Source organism: Nicotiana tabacum, chromosome 3, assembly GCF_000715075.1.
Source record: "Nicotiana tabacum cultivar K326 chromosome 3, ASM71507v2, whole genome shotgun sequence".
Classification (NCBI taxonomy): Eukaryota; Viridiplantae; Streptophyta; class Magnoliopsida; order Solanales; family Solanaceae; genus Nicotiana; species Nicotiana tabacum.
The window spans coordinates 157,527,312-157,543,765 of record NC_134082.1 but is presented as its reverse complement, the minus strand read 5'-3'; positions in this window follow the sequence as shown (position 1 = coordinate 157,543,765).

Genomic DNA, 16,454 nt, shown 5'->3' with positions numbered 1-16,454 from the left:
ATTATGCTGGACCGGTATACTTTGCTGACTCCTGTGTATGAACTCCAACATATTATGCTGGACCGGTATACTTTGCTGACTCCAGTATAATATACTGGAGACTGGAGCACCGGTGCTCCAAACTCCAGTATATTATACTGGACAATTATACTTGCTGGAACTTCAATATATTATGCTGGAGTTCTAGTGTACTTATGCTGGAACTCCATCATATTATGCTGGAGTTTCAACATACTTATCCTGGAACTCCAGTATAATATGCTGGAGTTCAAACATACTTATGCTGGAATTCCAGTATAATATATTGGCGTATTTTCCGGGTTTTGAATAGTGTTTTCGCTCAGTTTTATCTTTACAATGAAAAGTGGTTAAATTTCGATTACTTTTGAAATTGAGCTATTTTTGAACGACCAGTTGTAAATCTGGCTATTTTTGAATTTCTCCCATTGTTTTCCCCTCGTTAATCATTTATTTTGAGTTTGCTAATTGAATCCTTTTAGTAACGAGTCTTCTTGGATTACGTTTGAGATTGCGTCAGTTTCCTCTGAAGTGCAGAGAAAATGATATCCCTATTACCAGTTAGAATTTGTATAGAAGAAAAAAAAAATGATTCTATATAGATTTATTGTGTTTTACAGATCGATCTCCTGTGTTATATTTTGCGGCTAATCGGCTATCATGTGATGAGGGCCATAGAGTTCTCGCCCACTGAACTGAGGAAATGCTGGTTACTTGTAAAGTCAAATTTCTGGGATCTGTGGTACTTGAGTTTTTTACAACCCAATATATATATATATATATATATATATACAGAGAGAGAGAACAATATAGTAATAGATGCAAGATGTATAGGAGGAGAATGTAGAAGCTATCTTATTCAAGTGTGTTTCTTGTGTGTTCTTCCATAGGCAAAAAATGTCCTATTTATGCTATACAAGATACACTCAAAACTCACTAGATACATCAAGGAATTAATAGGTGCATCTATCCAAGTAGCACATTGTATAGAATGTATGGATGGATTAAATGAACATCCATATACACTCACTTTGTTTATAACACTCCCCCTTGGATGTTCATTTGAAAGATAATGTGCCTCGTTAAAACCTTACTAGAAAAAACCTAGTGGAAAAAAGCCCAGTGAAGGAAAAAGAGTACACATCTTGTAATACGCATTGAGTGCTCATTAAAAACCTTACCAGGAAAACACACTTGGGACAAAACCTTGATTAAGGAAAAAAGAGTACAACGCGTATTATACTCCCCCTGATGAAAGCTTTATTTGATATCTCGGAGACGACGCATTCCAATCTTATGTCTCAGCTTCTCGAATGTTGATGTTGGCAATGCCTTGGTGAATAAATATGCTAGATTGTCACTTGAACGGATTTGTTGAACATCTATCTCACCATTTTGCTAAAGATCGTGTGTGAAAAAGAACTTTGGTGAATTGTGCTTTGTTCTGTCTCCTTTGATATATCCTCCTTTAAAGCAGCATTGTCTAATATCGTTGGAATCTTCGTTTTTAAAGAAAGATCACATAATTATTGAATATGTTGAGTCGCTGATCTCAACCATACACATTCTCGACTAGTTTCATGAATAGCTATTATCTCTACATGATTGGAAGATGTAGCAGCTAAAGTTTGTTTTGTTGAACGCCATGAAATAGCTGTACTCTCACAAGTAAATAAATAGTCTGTTTGAGATTGGGCTTTATGTGGGTCAGACAAATAACATGCATCTGCATAACCAATCAACTGTGAATCGGATTCATAAGAATAAAATAATCCCATATCAATAGTCCCTCCGAGATATATAAAAATATGCTTAACACCATTCTAGTGTCTTGTTGTTGGAAAGGAACTAAATCTTGCTAATAAACTTACTGTAAAAGTTATATCTTGCCGAGTATTATTTGCAAGATATATTAGTGCCCCAATTGCACTAAGATATGGGGTTTCATCACCAAGAAGCTCTCCATCATTTTCATGAGGTCGGAATGGATCTTTATTTATATCAAGTGATCTCACAACCATCGGGGTACTCAATGGATGTGCTTTATCCATATAAAAACGCTCTAGGATCTTTTCGGTATAGGTTGATTGATGGACAAAAATTTCATCTTTCATATGCTCGATTTGTAGACCAAGATAAAATTTTATCTTTCCAAGATCTTTCATTTCAAACTCTTTCTTCAAACAGTCTACTGCTTTTGGAAGTTCCCTAGGAGATCCAATGATATTTAGATCATCAACATATACAGCGATTATAACAAATTCAGATTCAGACCTTCTTATAAATACACAAGGACAAATTGGATCATTCTTATACCATTCTTTCAACAAATACTCACTCAGGCGATTATACCACATTCGTCCTGATTGTTTCAATCCATATAAGGATTTTGAAGCTTTATTGAACAAGTTTCTCGAAAACTTTTATTAGTTTCAGGAACTTTGAGCCCTTTAGGAATTTTCATATAAATTTCGTAGTCTAATGTGCCATACAAATAGGCTGTAACAACATCCATTAGACGCATATCAATTTTTTCACGGACTACCAAATTTATAAGATACTTGAAAGTGATTGCATCCACCACAGGAGAATATGTCTCCATATAATCAATGCCAGGTCTTTGCGAAAATCCTTGTTCCACAAGTTGTGCTTTATATTTAACGACTTCATTTTTATCATTTCGTTTTCGCACAAAAACCCTTTTGTATCCCACTAGCTTTATTCCTTTGGGTGTTCGGACTATACGTCCGAATACTTCACGTTTTTCAAGTGACGATGATTCTGCCTGGATAGCGTCTTTTCATTTTTGCCAATCATTTCTCTGTCTACATTCATCAACAGATCTTGGTTCAAGATCCTCATCTTGTTTCATTGTTTCAACAACAACATTATAAGCTAAAATATTGTCAACAATAATATTATTTCGGTTCCGCCTTTTTGCCGTAGAGACATAACTTATTGAGATCTCTTCTTTCTTATTATTTTCAGGTACCTGGATCTCCTCTGAGGTCTTATCATTTATTATGTCATAGGGCTCTTTTTGAGCAATTACCTCCATATTATGATCTTCTAGATCATTTGCTCCTTTTTTCTTTCGAGGATTTTTATCTTTGGAACCAATTGGTCTACCACGTTCAAGCGTGGCTTAGACTCATTTGCATTTATAGATTGTCCAACTGGGACATCAATTCGAATAGGAGCATTAGCAGTTGGAATATTGACTTAGTCACCCTTGGTAGGTTAGTGAATGCATCAGGTAGTTAATTTGCAATATTTTGCAAATAAATTATCTTTTGAATCTCGTGTTCACATTGATTTGTTCAAGGATCTAAATGAAATAGTGATAATGCATTCCAATATATCTCCTTTTGCAGCAACTTATTTTCTCCCCCTAATATTAGGTATACTGATTCATCAAAATGGCAATCAACAAATCTTGCCGTAAATAAATCTCCAGTTATAGGTTCCAAATAATTTATAATAGAAGGAGATTCATACCCAATATATATCCCCAATCTTCTTTAGGGTCCCATCTTTGTGCATTATGGTGGAGTAATTGGAACATATACTGCACATCCGAATATTCTAAGATGGAAAATATTTGGCTCCTGACCAAAAGCCAATTGTATTGGGGAGACTTTATGATAACTTGTGGGTCTGATCCGCACAAGAGCTGCTGCATGCAAAATAACATGGCCCCATGCCGAAATGGGAAGTTTTGTTCTCATAAGCATTGGTCTAGCAATTAATTGGAGGCTTTTGATCAATGATTCCGCTAGACCATTTTGAGTATGAACATGAGCAACTGGATGCTCAATTGTTATCGCAGTTGATATGCAATAATCATTAAAGGCCTGAGACGTAAATTCACCACCATTATCAAGACAAAGTGTCTTAATTGCATAATTTGGACACTGTGCTCTTAATCTTATTAATTGAGCTAGTAACCCCGCAAAGGCCAAATTGCGGGTTGCTAACAAGCACACATGTGACCATCTTGTAGATGTATCTATCAAAACCATATAATATCTGAATGGTCTACATGGAGGGTGTATGAGCCCACATATATCACCCTGTATACATTCCAAAAATGCAGGAGATTCAACTCCAACTTTAATTACTGATGGTCTAATAATCAATTTTCCTTGAGAACATGCAGCACAAGAGAATTCTTTAGTTTGAAGAATCTTCTGGTTCTTCAATAAATGACCATGTGAATTCTCAATTATTGTGCGTATCATATTATAACCGGGATGTCCCAACCGGTCATGCCAAATAATAAAATCATTAGTAAACTCCTTGTTTACTGTGGCATGTGATTCAACTACACTAATATTAGTGTAGTATAATCCAGAGGAAAATGCGGGAAGCTTTTCAAGAACATACTTCTTTTCCATTTTTATTGTAGTAATGTAAAGGTATTCAACCTTTCCTTCATTGGTGGTCTCAATATGATAGCCGTTTTGGCAAATATCTTTGAAACTCAACAAGTTTCTTTGAGATCTACTACAATATAATGCATCATTAACAACCAATATAGTTCCTCCTAGTAGTAATATAGTCACTCTTCCAGAGCCCTCAATTAATTTTGTACTACCAGATATTGTTATGATTGACTTCTTTCATAATTAAATAAGAGAAATATCTCTTATCTTTTAATATGGTGTGCGTCGTAGCACTATCCAGAAGACATATTTCTTCTTTATTATTCATACGACCAACTGAAGACTGGGAAGTTTTCATATTATTCAAGAAGAAGAAAAATACATCTTAAGTAATATTGAAAAATTTAAGAACAAAAGAAACTACATTCATAATGACAATATAAAAGTTCTATTCAAAATATGAACTTTATAAGAAATACATTTATTCTTATAATTTTTCCCAATAATAAGTCTTCAGTTATGATGCTCAAAGAAGTCTCTAGCTTCTAAATGAGTAATATCTGCAAGACTTTCAAAAATATCATCTTTATAGGCAAGGTTTGCTTCAACTTTATCATACGGCCTACCTCAACATCATTTTGAAAAGTCAAGTGAGTCTCAACTTTATTTTGTTTCCCTTTTATAGATGCTTGATAAAGTTTGACAAAATATTCAGGTGTACGACAAATTTGTGCCCAATGATTTTTCATACCACATCGGTGGCAAACATTACCTTTGCCTTTTGAAAGATTATTTTGAGAACCCTTATTGTTCTCTTGTTTATAACGACCACCACCATGTGGATTATTATTTCGCCCCTTGCCACACCCACGTATATTTGATGGGTTTTCAATGTCTTTGCCGTATGCTTCTTATATTTTGATGATCTAACAAACTTACTGTTAAGAACCAAATAGAGAACCTGACTCACTTGATACACATTTCAAATGAACGAAGTTCAGTCTGAACTCTAGCTAATGAACTGCTACAAAGAGGAACACAATAGGGACCTGATCCCTTGGTGTTCTCTGATAGAAATACAAGTCAACTATACAATTGGAATGCAAATGCAGAAAGTGACTGCCTGCAACTGTACATGCGACAGTGCAGTAGACAGTGCAACAATCACTTCTCATTGGGAAGAAGCGTGTACCAAGAATTGACATCACCATTGTGATATCTTTTGTAGTATAACAACCTGGTGCAAGGCACTACAAGGTATTCACTTGAGCATTTAGTGATATTCTCTCAAGCATTAAAGTGTTGATCCACCATTGAAGTCACAAGTGTGTCAAGAACAAGAAGACAACTCCACTAAAGGATCATTTTCACAATGAGTCTATGTGTATCCGTAGTTGAGTTGTAATATTGTTATTTGTTCTTCATTGTAACTCCTATCTTACTTTCTTAGAAGATGTGTTTTAGGAAATCCAAAATCACAAACCTTCTAAGTTTGTGTTGTGACTAGAGTTAGTCATAAGTTAAAGTCTTTGTAACTAGAGAGTGACAAAGTGGCTTGTGATAAGAGTATCACAAGTTAGTTAAGTTTTGAAGTCTTTGTAATAGAGTCATTACAAAGTGGCTTGTAATAGTGTGGTTACAAGTTAGTGAAGTTGAAAGCCTGAAAGTGTAGGTCATGGTTTTTGTCCCCTTGAGTGGGATTTTGCCACGTAAAAATCCCGTGTCTCTTTTACTTACTGCTTCATAAGTATTCTCAGTGGAAACTCATAGAGGATTAAGTACTCTATTGTTTGGTGGACTCATATAAAGTAACAATTGGTATCAGAGCAGGTTCTTTCTAAAAGGTTAACACCTAGAAAGGATCTCAATGGCTGCCCCACCCAACTTTGAGGAAGGACAATCAACCTACAGACCTCCTAGATTCAATGGTCAGTACTACGGCTGTTGTAAGACTCATGTGCATGATTTTATAATAGCCGAAGACTCAGAACTATGGGACATCATCTATGATGGTCCACATGTTCCTATGAAGAATCTTGGAGAAACTGGACCAATGGTGCCGAAAGACAGAAAAGAGTATAATGATATTGACAGGAAAGCCGTAGAAAAGAATTATCGTGCCAAGAAAATCTTGGTATGTGGTATAGGACCCGATGAGTACAACAAAGTCTTAGCTTGTGATTCTGCCAATGAAATATGGGAAGCATTGCAAACCGCACGCGAAGGAACTACTCAGAATAAACAGTCCAAGATTGACATGCTCACCACTGAGTATGAGCTCTTCAGGATGAAGGATGATGAGTCTATACAGGATATGCACACTAGATTCACATCCATCATAAATGAGCTTCATTCACTTGGAGATATTATTCCCAGAAACAAGCTTGTAAGGAAAATTATCAGTGTTCTACCTAGTTCTTGGGAGAGTAAGGTGAATGCCATCACTGAAGCTAAATATCTACAAACTCTAACCATGGATGAGCTGATTGGTAATCTGAAGACATACGAGATGAAAAGAAAGAAAGATAGTGAAATGAGAGAGCCAAAAAAGGAAAAGAACCTGGCGCTCAAGGTAGAAAATACTGACTCAATTGAAGAAGATAGTGATATGGCCTATCTTACTAAAAGGTTTCAAAGATGGTTCGAAGAAAGGATGGTATACCAAAGAGGGGCAGTTCAAGTAAGGCAAGGAACAATGATCTTTATCACAGGTGTGGAAAGCCAGGGCATTTCATCAAAGAATATTCACTTCTGAAATAGGAGCAATACAAACAAAACCCTGACAAAGTAGAAAAAGGAACCCGGTTCCACACAAAAAATTTAATCGAAAAAGTGCAGCTGACAATTTGTGAAGAAGGCTCTTGCTGCTTGTGGAGACTACTCCAGTGAATCAGAAAGGGAACCAGATGCAGAAAACAACTCCATGATGGAAGTGGAAACTGAAGCAATGAAATATGACTCACTGTTTACGCTTGTCACACCTCCTTTTTACCTACACCCTCGTAAAGGTGTATAAGGGAGTTTTTCCCAACTTAAAGTGACAATCGAAATGAGATTATTTTATTTAAAATTCAGAGTCACCACTTGGGATAATTTATGGTGTCCCAAGTCACCGGTTTTAACTCCCGAATCGAGGAAAGATTGACTCTGTTTTATAGTCCGCGAACACAGAAATTCGGGTAAGGAATTCTGTTAATCCGGGAGAAGGTGTTAGGCATTCCTGAGTTTCGTAGTTCTAGCACGGTCGCTCAACTATTATTATTGGCCTATTATCTGATTTTAAAACATTTTGAACCTACGTGCATTTTAACTTAAAACCGCTTTTATTTATTTTAAATAAAATTTAACGTCATATAAAACATGTCTTTGGACTGCGCCACATGAAATGCACCCGCAATCCGAAACACATTTTATTCAACGCTATCACAATTTGGATTTGGGTCACATGAAATGCACACCCGAGTTTAGGAAAGTAATATTATTAAAATAATGCGCCTAAAGCAACTACGCGTTTTTAACTTTGCGAGGTCCATGGAAATTTGACTAATGACACACCTCGATTCTAATTTCAAAAGGTTTTATTATTCGAAGTTGTTATGCTCGGGCTGCATGAAATGTACCCCCGGGTTTAGGAAGGTAAATTATTAACTAGCTTGCATAAAGCAAGCCACGCATTTGAATTATTTTCCTAATCTTTGAGATTGTTATAAGGCCAAATTTATGAACAAGATATTATTGGGGCCAAAGACTGGCTAACATGATCTACTACTTGGCCTAGATTCTTTATAGTTCAAGACACACCTTATGGCCCATTCTTGTTCCTTGTCAAGAAAGAAACAACTTCAATTTTCATCCGCCCAATTAAAAGTATTTATTCAAGAACCCAAGACTACATGCATCACAATCGAAATAAAAATTAATTAAAATAATTTAAATGAAAACTAAGACATTCTAATCATAAATCAACCAACACGCGCACCGAGCTATCATAACACAATAAAATGAGAACGAAAATTAAGAAATGGACCTTTTATTGATGAACCAAGCTGAAAATTGCAAATCAATCGGGCTAAGTAAGGCAACAATCCTTGGACAAAAATACCGAAATTACAAAATGGAACCTCGAATCGACACCAGAACACTTGGCACCCAAACTCGATCAATCAATTATCACAGTTTGCAATTCCTCCTTGTAGCGAGTCTCACAGTTTGCAATCAAATGCGGGTAAAATTTCCAGAAGACAGAATATTGACCGAAAAAGGGCAAAGCCTGAAAATTCCATCGAAGTTAATTAAGGGTATTGTTTTTCTCTCCCCAATTATATCCTCCTTTCGAAAGTATATTGGCGAGTATCGCCTGTTTCTCCTTTTCACAATTAGGATGTCAGATTGTCATTATTCCATATTGTTTTGTGCAAGAATTCTTGTTCGAGTATACTATCAGGTAAGCAAGGCAAATCAATGGAGCTTTTTCATTACATGTTGCCGTTTCTTAGTATAGGTAAAGGGATTTTTCTTTGGGAAATGGGAAATTGGGGTGCTGCCCCTATTTTGATGAAGGCTGCTGTTCTCTTTTAGAGTTGTAGGAATTAAAAGCTTAGAGTAGGGTTTCTACAATTGGGTATTTTATATGAAAGTGGGAAAGGATGATGGCCATTGGATTAGAAGAAAATAGAAGGCTAGGATTAAATCTTGCACTTAAATGGGCTAATAGGTTGGGAAGAATGAGCTAAAGGTAATTGGGTTGGACCATGTCTTTTTGTGTCTCAATTTTTGGGCTAAGAAGACTTCAAAAATTATTCAAAACCATAGCTAAATTCCCTTAATATAAGATAACTATACTACATGATGCAAAAATAAATTCTAATTAATAAACTAAACTATATAAAACATGAAACTATTACATATATTTTTGTATTTTTCAAGATTATATAAAGATAAAAATAAGGTACTATTTTTTGTATATCTTTTTTACTTTATGAAAGGTACATAAAATATTTTTTTTTTGTATTTTTCATTTTCTTGTAATAAAATAAAGTAAAAGAGTAAAAATGAGTTGAAATAGCTATATTGGGTCTAAATTAAATATTTATGTGCTAAAATATGAAAAATCTTGGGGAGGGTAAAAAATCACATATCTACAACTGCCCCTCTTTGACTGGAAAGACGAAGTATTTTCAGACAAAGAACGACTAGACAGGTTTTTTGACCCGACCCTTATTTGGAGAGACTAAAACTAAGAGAGAGGGGGAATATGACCGAGCCCTGGTATCTGAGCTGCCTACATATCCTTGTCTATAAAGGAATCAGGCCACGTATAGTTCAGAGGTGAGTGAGATGACGGAGTGTGCCGAGGTGGAGAGCCGGTCGAGGTGCCGTTCCATCGAGGTTCCGGTCCGCAGTCCCGTTATTACATCAAAATCAAAACTGAAAAAGATTAACTAAGCCTATCAGCTATGAGTTACAAAATTCCTATCTATGAGTCTTCTGAAGCTTGATCTTGAGTCTTGGTTGGTTCTTCATGCGGACCCTGATCTGAATCTTGATGCTTGTTAGCTGCAGGTGTTGGTTCAATCTTCTTCAGCTTTTCAAATCAAGACAGGACATGCAGAGCTTGTGACCTCAGCCATGTCTTGAGCAGCTCACATCTTTCATTAACTTCTGCATTTGGATTCACTTCTTGTCTTTCTTTTTGTTTTTTTTTCTTTTTATTCTGGATTGTGACTAACTTCTGTTGATCATCTAGGACTGCTGACTCGCATTCTTGACGCGAGCTTCTTTTGTTGCTGACCCGAATTGCATTCTGAATTGAATTCCCTCTTTTTTTTCCAGGTGGGCGCCTGATTGCTGAACTTGAACTGTCTTCTCTTGTTACTTGACACTGTTTTCCCTTGCACCTTGAACCATTTTCCCTTGAAACTTGAACTGTCTTCCTTCGAAACTACTTTCCCTTGAAACTTGAGTTGTCTTCCTTCGAAACTGCTTTCCCTTGTTCTCCAGGTGGGCGCCTGATTGCTGAACTTGACCTGTCTTCCTTCGAAACTTGAACCGTTTTCCCTTGTTCTCCAGGTGGGCACCTGATTGCTAAAACTTTCTGTGTTCCCTTGTTTTCCATGTGGCTGCCTGCAATCAAAACCAACAAAACAAACGAAATTTTCTGCCCCAGTTTGCACTAGGAAGATTTGTGAGTTGTTAGCAATATTGTAAACTACTTATACTATTGATGCAATGATGAGAGTAAACTAAAGAATAGACTAGGAAAACTATAAACTAAGCCTGATTAAAGTAAAAACTGACCCTATTCTCCAGGCGGGGCCCCCTGATTTGAAGAAAACCAAACATTGATAACTTAAGAAAACTAAAAATTGACCCATTTTTTTCAAATCCAGACTTCCTCTTTTTTTCAAAATATCCTAGGAGAAAATTCGTCAGACTAGGTTTTCTATCTTAGGAGAAAGATTCATCAGACTAAGACGTTAATCCTAGGAGAAAATTCATCAGACTAGGCATTTTTTCTCTTTTTTTTGGGTATCTTAGGAGAAAGATTCATCCGACTAAGACATTTATCCTAGGAGAAAATTCATCAGACTAGGTTTTTTTATCTTAGGAGAAAGATTCATCAGACTAAGATTTCTATCCTAGGAGAAAGTTCATCAGACTAGGTTTTCTATCTTAGGAGAAAAATTCATCAGACTAAGATTTTGATCCTAGGAGAAAGTTCATCAGACTATGTCACTTTTTTTTGTATCTCAGGAGAAAGATTCATCAGACTAAGATTTTGATCCTAGGAGAAGGTTCATCAGATTAGGTCTTCTAATTTATTATCTTAGGAGAAAGATTCATCCGACTAAGATTCTGATCCTAGGAGAAAATTCATCAGACTAGGTCCTCTATCATAGGAGAAAAATTCATCAGACTAAGATTGTGATCCTAGGAGAAAGTTCATCAGACTAGGTTTTCTATCTTAGGAGAAAAATTCATCAGATTAAGATTCTGATCCTAGGAGAAAATTCATCAGACTAGGTTTTCTATCTTAGGAGAAAAAATCATCAGACTAAGATTTATATTGGGAGGAAAATCCATCAGACTAGGACTTTTTATCCTAGGAGGAAAAATGTAAAGATCGATGGCAAGATTTTATGCACAATAGCAAGACAAATAAAGGCAAAGATTTGAGAAACTTCCCTTTGTTGTCTCTTCTCTTCTTTTCTTTTCCTTCTCTTTTTTTTTTGTTTTTTTTTTCTTTTCTTTTCTTTTCTTTTTCTTTTTTCTTTTTCTGAACCACTTTCCTTGCACTGCTTTGTTCCTGTATCACACAAAGAAAATTGGTCAGTTTTGAAAATGGTGGTCGGTTTGTGGCCTTGAGTCTTTGGGCAGCTTGGCTTCTGCTCAATCAGCTTGAGTCGGCTTCAGTAGACTTTTGCTCTGCATCAACCCTAATTGCTTCACACCCAGTACCATTTGTATTTGCGACTCGATCTATCTTATCTCAACTAGAGATCTTTTCTTAGACGACCCTTTCTGATATCTTGAATAACTTCCTGCTTTTGAGCAATTTGTCTGTCAGAGAGAATCACAAGTTATCTTTTTTGCGCCAAATAGGCTGACAAGAGTCTTTTTGGGGAAGCCTTTGCATGAATCCTCAAGGTATATTGACAGTAACTACTGAGTGTGCTGGCCAAATTCACTTTGTGCAACTGAAAAGCTAGTAGCAGGTTTTGAAATCTTTTCTTGCTTGTTTTGACAAGGACTGACTCGGAGTGGAGGATACAATGATGCAAAAATAAGTATTAACAAGAAATGCCCCCTGTTAGAAGGACAGAAGGAAGAGTTTTTTTTATATAACTAGCCTTAATGATCATGACACGCATTTTGGACTCAATGGCCTGATCGATCAAACTAATCCAATCTTCCCTTTTACCATTCTTATGACCCTTGAGGTCGAGCTTGTTCGTACCAATCCTTTGTATCAGCTTCAAGACTCACCTTCGACTAGTGGTGCCCCGAGGAGTTTTAACCACCAAGTCTCTCTCATTTATTCATCTCTGCTTACCGTCGCCTTACAGTGCCCGTGAGGGTTTTCACTAGTAAGACTCTCTCATTTTTCTTTTTCTTACTTTTTGTGAGTAACTTGACAGTATTATATGTTGTGTGACAACCATTGCTCATTGCATGCTTCTCTTGGCATTCTTGAAGGCATATCGAGAGGTCTTTATTGGGACGATTTTTGGATAGGGTTGGAAAGAAAGGTCGGCATGAAGGCTTCAAATAAACTCAAAATGAGGGGTTGTGGATTACAACTCTTGGAATCGACTCTTTCAAAAGTGAAATAAAATTTCTGCTCCAGTTTCAGCTATTGGGGTTTTTTTTTGGGATTTTTCTTTTTTTTTTTGAATTCTTTTTTGGCTGGACCGAACCGTGAGGCTGCCTACGTATCCTTAAAAGGAATCAGGTCGAACGTAGTTCCAACATCTTACATAAATAATTTTTTTCATTTTTCTTTCTGTTGTTTTTTCTTTCCTTTCTTTTCTTTTTTTCTTTCTTTTTTTCTTTTTGTTTTCAAAACAAGTTGCCCCAGCTTCTATTTTTTTTTTAAAAGGCATGGACCTTTGACAAATCTTTTTTTTTTCACTTGAACTTTCTAAGAATTGCCCCAGTTTGTACTCTTGGAACATGGATTTTTTCCCTTTTTTTTTGACTCTGAACTTGATTCCAAAAGAGGGTAGTCAAAGAAAATAACACAGGCTCAAAAGGGGTAGCAAAAGATATAAAGTGTTTGGGTAGCAGAAAAAGGGCCTCCCAACCTCGAGAATGTCAAACATGGTATATTTTCACGATTATAGCATTGACGAACATGTCTGTCTTCTTGGTGTGCCGTGGTCACAAGACATTTTTTCATCCTTTAGTGACAAACTTTCAAACAAACTTCAATTGTTTAAACATCCTCAAGCCCGATCTTCACAATGATTTGAAAGTGAATTTTACTCGACCTTAACTCCAAAATATTTCAACTCTTTATTCATCCTCAAAGTGTTTTTTTTCCAGTTATCCAATTCCACATCAAATCAGTTTCTAATATCTGGCAAAAATTTCCGCATGCATGTCATGTTATTAGAACTAACAAGAAAAGAACTAGGAATAGAATGACGCGAAAGGACAAATTGTATTTTATTGAATAAACAACAAGACAAACAACCTAAAATCCGAGTTACAACCCTAAATAACCCGGCTAATGAAAATAGCAAAAGAACAGAAAGACAAGACTCACACAAACGAAATGGAGGGATAGAAGGGCTTGACTCAATAAAACAAATAAAATCTGGATCACAACCCTGAAATAACCTAGATAATAGAAAAAACATCAAAATAAACTACCAAGATTCCTTCCTAGTGAGGAGGGAATGACTTTACAATTGCTAAGCTTGACATTTAGCCATAAATTTGCTCATCAGGATCAACACAGCCTTCTCCAATTTCAAAATCATTAACTTCAGTTAGCAAATTCCCGAGAGGATTCTCATACTCCTTGTCACCACGCATCATCCCCACAAAGTGTGCATCATCATGTGCAGGTAAAGGATTCTGCACGATATTCTGGGCACCACTGTCTTGGATCACAATAAGTTTTTCCTAGATCATCCTTTCTATTTCTATTTTCAAATCCCGACAGCTTTCAACATTGTGCCCCTGGGCATTGGAATGGTATTCACACCTTTTAGAAGGGTCAAAGATTCTTGCACGTGGGTCCACATGATTTGGAGGAATAAGTGCAATCATGTCATAATGCTTTAATTTCTCAAACAAGCTTGCATAGGACTCTCCTATTGGTGTAAAATTATCTTTCAACTTTTGTTCCCCTCTATACCTCTGGTCTGGATGTGGGTTATAGGGTACCTAAAAATTTTGTGATGCTCGTGCTCACCTTCTGGGGTGTTTTGGTGATTGGACAACATACTGATGTGGAGCGACAAAGTATCGTGGGTTCTGAGGTAGATAGCAATGCTCAAGGGAGTGATGGAAAACTTGAGGAGACTGCTCATACCTTCGAGATGTTCTCCTGGGACCTCTTCTCGACCCTGATGTCATCATGATTTCTTCAACCTTCTCAATTGTGTCGCTAAAATTATCAGATTCAACCCGTACAGCCTGAGTTGCGGCTTTAAAAACTGCTTGACTTATAATTTTGCCTGTCTTAAGACCATTCTCTACCATTTCTCCTATTTTGATTGCTTCCGAGAAGGATTTGCCAACTGCGGACATCATGTTTTGAAAGTAATCTGGCTCTTGCGCTTGAAGGAAGACAATGACTAGCTCGTGGTCATCCATGGGTGGCTTAACTCAAGCTGCTTGCTCTCTCCATTTAATGGCATATTCCTTGAAACTTTCATTTAGTTTCTACTTCAGGTTTGAAAGGGAAATGCGGTCTGGGACAATGTCGATATTGTATTGGAACTGTTTGACAAAGGCCTGTGCAATGTCATCCCAGACATACCAGCACGCTGTGTCTTGATCCATAAACCATTCGGAGGCTACTCCCGTAAGGCTTTCCACAAAATAAGCCATCAACAATTCTTCATTTCTTCCCACACCTCTCAGTTGATTGCAATACCTTTTCAGGTGGGCTGTGGGATCTCCATGTCCATCATACTTTTCAAATTTGGGAGTCTTGAAACCAGGCGTCAAGTGGACATCGGGGAACATAAATAGATCTTTAAAGGCAACACTCTTTTGACCTACCAACCCTTGCATGTTTTTCAACCGTTGTTCTAAGCTTTTCACTCTTTGGGTCATTTCTTTCTGTACCATCTTTCGAGCAGGCTTCTCAATCTTTGCAGGAAGATCAAACGAGTACGAGTGGTACTCAGGAGAGTGGTACTGCTCTTGCTGTGTCACAATTGTGACTCATGACGAGGCTGTCCTTGACCACTGACCCATGCTTGACTCATTTCGGTCATTTGCTGTTTCTGTATTCTATTTTTCTCCAACACAATAGACTCTTGTTGAACCCTCTGACCCTGAGTCTCTTGAGCACTTGTAACAGCTTCGTTGTCAGTTATCATTTTTCCTTGGATCTTGTGTTTCCAGCTTACCACAAATCGACCACCTCAACTTTCTTCACAATTCAAAACAAAACATGTTAGAATGGACTCAGTCGGTCCTTATTATTATCAATATTTTCCATTTTGTTTTTCATTTTTCTTTTTCATTTTTTTCTCATTTTCTTTTCAATGGTTGATCGAACCTGATGTGGGTTGCCTACGTATCATGTGGGAATATGAATCAGATCTTGCGTAGTTCAGGAAGATCATGAATAAAGTAAATAAACTAACTCTTTTTTTTATTTTATTTTTTCGAAAGGAAGACTTATAAAAAAGAAAGAGAATATTTTTGGATTTTGATTTTTCTTCAGCATTTTTGCAAAGAAAGATTTTTAAAGAAGAAAGATTTTTTTTTTGAATTTTTTCTGGAATTTCGAAAGAAAAACTTCTAAAGAAGAAAGAAAATATTTTTTGGAATTTTATTTTGAATTTATGAAAGAAATGCTTCTAAAAAAAGAAAATATTTTTGAATTTTCAATTTTCTTTTCAATTTTAAAAAAAAAATGGAAATATGTTTGGATTTTTGGAAGAAATTAAAAGAAAATATTTTTTGTATTTTTTTTAAAAAACAATTAGGGTCTTAAAGAAAGGCTTTTTAAAGAAGCAACGGAAAATATTTTTGGATTTTTTGAAAAGTAAGGGTCTAAAAAAAAAGACTTTTCTAGAGAGGAAGTAAAAGAAAATATTTTTGGATATTTTTGAAAATTATGGGCTGGAACCAATGAGGTTTGCCTACGTATCTCACATCCGGTGAGAATCAGACCCGCGTAGTTCGCCCAGTTTTGACGGAACAGGAGAACATGACACTTGAAAATTTTGGCTCGTTTTGAAATGACTTTTTTTTCTCCAGAATTTTGGCAGATTTTCAGAATTTTCTAAATACCTACCTCTTACTTTTTGTTTATTTTTTCTTTTTTCTCCTCTTTTTGATTTTCTTTTTTTTCCTTTTTTT